A 6,000-nucleotide genomic window follows, 5' to 3' on the forward strand; every position below is an offset into this window, starting at 1 on the left:
TTCTGATCACTGATCATGTGACTCTTATCACTGATCACATGTTCTGATCACTGATCACGTGACTCTTATCACTGATCACATGTTCTCATCACTGATTATGTGTCTCTTATCACTGATCATTTGTGTCATGTCACTGATCACATATTTGGGACAGATCTGAAAAATAATATGGCTGGCAGTTGGTCATCATTGATGTTGATTTTTAGGGTTTATGGTAATTTCTGAAAAAGTTCGAATTTCACATGCCGGGTTACCTCGGTCCCTCGTTGTGTAGATTACATTTTGAGACTGATCAGAGAAACAAGATGGCCGATAGGCATAGCAGATTTCCCATTGTCTCTTGTGCAATTTTGATTTCGGGACTGATAAAAATGACTTCAATGCGATCATCTTTGATTTTGACAAGGAAAGTTTGTTATTGTTATATCTTACGAGGATTTTTCAAATTTCAAAAGCAAAGAGAAGAAAAGGAAAGAAGGCAAAAGAACAAACTTTTAATCACCAAGAAAGATCAAACAAAGATCCCTCTGGTATTATTAAAAACAGAATATATCAATAAAAACACAGTATTGGTGGTATGAAAAAGATACAATGCCGTTACAGTTTTAACAAGATTTGACGATTGTTTTTACTTTGTTAATCAAGGAACATTAATGTTTGCTACACTTTACATACATCCAGACAAAATGCGTTGTCATTGCTTGATTAATTTGATATTTTCTTATTTGATTTTCAGCATGTGGATAGCGGAATATTCATATTGAACTTGTGCAGTGTACGGTATATTTTAAAATTAATATCTATGTGTAATAGTTATGACTTTGCTAAATAGATGCCGAGTCAGACTGAGTGTAATAAGATGTATCGCTCTCCATATCTGACAGGAAACTAGGCTCCTCAGAGATCTCGCTGAAGTAAGTTGGACTTTCCGGGCAGATGTCATTGTCAGATGATATATCACTTCCTAGAGTTTTTTCACGCATCTGGAATATGTTGGCGTAATGTGTGGAGAGGCTGGACTGCCGCCCTTCGTCTGTAGCGTCAACCGTCAAAGCCTCCGATTTATCAAGTGACGTGTCATCCTCTTCTGACGTTGACAACATTAATAACTTGGCCAGTTTTGCCTCTCGGGATTCCGATAGGGTCGTTTTCGGCGTCATCAACTGTCTCTCCGGCGGATTGATATCGCCATCCACTCGCAGTAACATTTCACTATGCCAGACCGATTTACTTGTCTTGCGTAAACTGAGAAGAAAACTCTTCCGCAGCATCTTTTCCTTCTTAGATAGTTTAGGCTTACTTGGTTGTGACGTTAGAGCGATAGCGTTTTTTATCCTATGTAAGGTCTTACTGTCCACATCTGGGCTGTCTTCTGTATCCGAGTTAGTGAATGAGCCAGTCTTGTCAAATCCATGGTTACACATACTTCCCATACAGTTACGCTGTATTGGTGGAAGATCCACTCTCTGGTTCATGGAACAGTTAGTTGGCGCATTCGTTGCCACAGAATGCCTATAACCTGATATCGTAAATGGCCTCTGTTTCTCAGGGGTTCCGTCTTTGATGTTAGAAAGGTCGTTAGATAAAGACGATGTATGTGTTTTCTCACGTCTGCCATTGGGGATTTCGGTAATTACAACTCCGGTATTCCTATCGCCTGTTGACACGTTCCTGACAGTAAGAGGTAACTTTGGAAGTTTCAGCGCACTGGCCTCCTCTCGAATAGGCACGAATTCGTCATAATATACGTCAAATATCGTTTGCTGAAGTTTGTTGAGATTTTTTCGACAAGTAACGTCCAACTTTTCCAAGCAGTGCTGTAAGTCTCGCGAGAATACCGAATTTTTGTGATGAACTCTCAGCAGTCTTTCGCTTCCTGCCAAAAAATTCACTTTGTTGACTCGTCTGGACACCGGAACTCGGGACATCGCCAAGTCGATGGATTACTTTTTTTCAAGATGATAGTATCAGTATGTTTTACGAGATTTTTACGGAAATCTCATAAACTTATAGACGAATTTGTTTCACTGATGTTCGGTGCTCTCCCAAACCATGTCTGCACTAAATAAGCACCACCTCATTAACATTTTCACACTATGACAACACGACTGTGTACATAAGATTTAATATTGCATGTGATACCACGGCACAGTCGAGTTTGTAACACAAACAAACAAAAATTGTGAAACACCGGCGGTAATGTTTCTCACGCCTTATAGTATATAAATTAGTAGTCCGTTACCCACATGTATACTATCATACAATAGCTGTATAGCCTGCCAAGGCGGATTCATTAACATGCTAATGTTATCCGCCAATCATAATAAAAATATACATTTTCCCTTCTGGTTATATATCATTCACTTACACTTTCTGACGTTACGGATTACTACATGAACGTACGCGTACGATTCATGGCATAAAAACACAAATGTTCAAGTTGCCGCAGAGTAATTTCTGATCAAATCAGAAACAGACTAAACCAAATTGATTGAGTACTTGTGATTTCTGCAAGTGTGACATCTGAAATACTTGCGTATAGAAGGAAGAGATCGTCTGTTTAACTTCCAGCTTAACACAATATTAATCACAAATTCAAGTTCAATTTCTTGAAGTCACTTGTGAAGAACTTAAAGAGTTGTCACGAGTCAATAGTAAAGACGAGATGTGTATTGACGAAATTTTGTCACGTTTAAAAGAGACAACTATAAGGGAGTCTGGGTTTTATGCGAGTCTTTTGTGAAGAAGAGATATGAAAGAGACGTCCATCCACCGATAAATATTCAGAGTGTGGGAGTAATTGTGTCAATCGTAAGAATGACGTACGTGTTAATGTAAACGACTCGCTCGTAATAACGATTTTTGTAAAAGCAATTTACTCACCCGTAAAGACTATACTTTTAAGAAGTGATTGGGCAATCCGGAATTATCAAGTGTAAAAGTGTTGGGGCACCTTGAATTGTAATTGAACAATCCGTATATATCAATATGTGTAAGAGTGATTGAGTCAACCGTAGAAACGAGAGGTTTAGAGGGTGATTGAAACCCCATTAAAGACTATTATAAAATCGGAGAATTGTTTGACCATTTTACAATGTTCTTAGAGCGCAATATATTGATAGATATTAAAGATTACGTCCATCTGCGTCCAAACTAGTTTATCTTCTTTCGGTTAAAAATAAGAAAAAAAAATAGTAATTTAGCAAAATTTCTTGTTGCTGCTTCTAAGGTTAGATCAAATTCAATGCAATTATTATTTTTCCATCCTCCATAATAAGTGTGTATGACTGTAATCACTCGTTTTTATATTATAATATGTTGTGATTGTTTATGCTGATTAGCGGAAAAGGCTAAAGGCCAACAAAACTGTAAAACTGCTAAAGAGGAGTTTAATGGAGTGACCAGGTTTCCGGGAAAGAGGAGATGTGTTAGAGAGCGTCGGTGGTAAAGAGATGATGTGTTAGAATGACTGAGTTTGTGGTAGATGATGTGTTAGAATGACTGAGTTTGTGGTAAAGAGATGATGTGTTAGAATGACTGAGTTGGTGGTAGATGATGTGTTAGAATGACTGAGTTTGTGGTAAATAGATGATGTGTTAGAATGACAGAGTTTGTGGTAAATAGATGATTTGTTAGAATGACTGAGTTTGTGGTAGATGATGTGTTAGAATGACTGAGTTTGTGGTAGATGATGTGTTAGAATGACTGAGTTTGTGGTAAATAGATGATGTGTTAGAATGACTGAGTTTGTGGTAAATAGATGATGTGTTAGAATGACTGAGTTTGTGGTAAATAGATGATGTGTTAGAATGACTGAGTTTGTGGTAAATAGATGATGTGTTAGAATGACTGAGTTTGTGGTAGATGATGTGTTAGAATGACTGAGTTTGTGGTAGATGATGTGTTAGAATGACAGAGTTTGTGGTAAATAGATGATGTGTTAGAATGACTGAGTTTGTGGTAGATGATGTGTTAGAATGACTGAGTTTGTGGTAAATAGATGATGTGTTAGAATGACTGAGTAAGTGGTAGATGATGTGTTAGAATGACTGAGTTTGTGGTAGATGATGTGTTAGAATGACTGAGCTGGTGGTAAATAGATGATGTGTTAGAATGACTGAGTTGGTGGTAGATGATGTGTAGAATGACTGAGTTGGTGGTAGATGATGTGTAGAATGACTGAGTTGGTGGTAAATAGATGATGTGTTAGAATGACTGAGTTTGTGGTAAATAGATGATGTGTTAGAATGACTGAGTTTGTGGTAGATGATGTGTTAGAATGACTGAGTAAGTGGTAGATGATGTGTAGAATGACTGAGCTGGTGGTAAATAGATGATGTGTTAGAATGACTGAGTTGGTGGTAGATGATGTGTAGAATGACTGAGTTGGTGGTGAATAGATGATGTGTTAGAATGACTGAGTTTGTGGTAAATAGATGATGTGTAGAATGACTGAGTTTGTGGTAGATGATGTGTAGAATGACTGAGTTGGTGGTAAATAGATGATGTGTTAGAATGACTGAGTTTGTGGTAAATAGATGATGTGTTAGAATGACTGAGTTGGTGGTAAATAGATGATGTGTTAGAATGACTGAGTTGGTGGTAAATAGATGATGTGTTAGAATGACTGAGTTGGTGGTAGATGATGTGTAGAATGACTGAGTTGGTGGTAAATAGATGATGTGTAGAATGACTGAGTTGGTGGTAAATAGATGATGTGTTAGAATGACTGAGTTTGTGGTAGATGATGTGTAGAATGACTGAGCTGGTGGTAAATAGATGATGTGTTAGAATGACTGAGTTTGTGGTAAATAGATGATGTGTTAGAATGACTGAGTTGGTGGTAAATAGATGATGTGTTAGAATGACTGATGTGTTAGAATGATGGAGTCGGTGATGAGGAGATGATATGTTATAATGACTGAGTTTGTGGTAAATAGATGATGTGTTAGAATGACTGAGTTGGTGGTAGATGATGTGTAGAATGACTGAGCTGGTGGTAAATAGATGATGTGTTAGAATGACTGAGTTGGTGGTAGATGATGTGTAGAATGACTGAGTTGGTGGTAAATAGATGATGTGTTAGAATGACTGAGTTGGTGGTAGATGATGTGTAGAATGACTGAGTTGGTGGTAAATAGATGATGTGTAGAATAACTGAGTTGGTGGTAAATAGATGATGTGTTAGAATGACTGAGTTGGTGGTAGATGATGTGTTAGAATGACTGAGTTGGTGGTAGATGATGTGTAGAATGACTGAGTTGGTGGTAAATAGATGATGTGTTAGAATGACCGAGTTGGTGGTAGATGATGTGTTAGAATGACTGAGTTTGTGGTAAAAAGATGATGTGTTAGAATGACTGAGTTTGTGGTAGATGATGTGTAGAATGACTGAGTTTGTGGTAAATAGATGATGTGTAGAATGACAGAGTTGGTGGTAAATAGATGATGTGTTAGAATGACTGAGTTGGTGGTAGATGATGTGTAGAATGACTGAGCTGGTGGTAAATAGATGATGTGTTAGAATGACTGAGTTTGTGGTAAATAGATGATGTGTAGAATGACAGAGTTGGTGGTAAATAGATGATGTGTTAGAATGACTGAGTTGGTGGTAGATGATGTGTAGAATGACTGAGCTGGTGGTAAATAGATGATGTGTTAGAATGACTGAGTTGGTGGTAGATGATGTGTAGAATGACTGAGCTGGTGGTAAATAGATGATGTGTTAGAATGACTGAGTTGGTGGTAGATAATGTGTAGAATGACTGAGTTGGTGGTAAATAGATGATGTGTTAGAATGACTGAGTTGGTGGTAAATAGATGATGTGTAGAATGACTGAGTTTGTGGTAAATAGATGATGTGTTAGAATGATGGAGTCGGTGATGAGGAGATGATATGTTATAATGACTGAGTTTGTGGTAAATAGATGATGTGTTAGAATGACTGAGTTGGTGGTAGATGATGTGTAGAATGACTGAGTTTGTGGTAAATAGATGATG

This window comes from Ylistrum balloti, unplaced genomic scaffold (genome assembly GCF_031769215.1).
Source record: "Ylistrum balloti isolate Yb309-2 unplaced genomic scaffold, AGI_CSIRO_Ybal_v1 Utg370190, whole genome shotgun sequence".
Classification (NCBI taxonomy): Eukaryota; Metazoa; Mollusca; class Bivalvia; order Pectinida; family Pectinidae; genus Ylistrum; species Ylistrum balloti.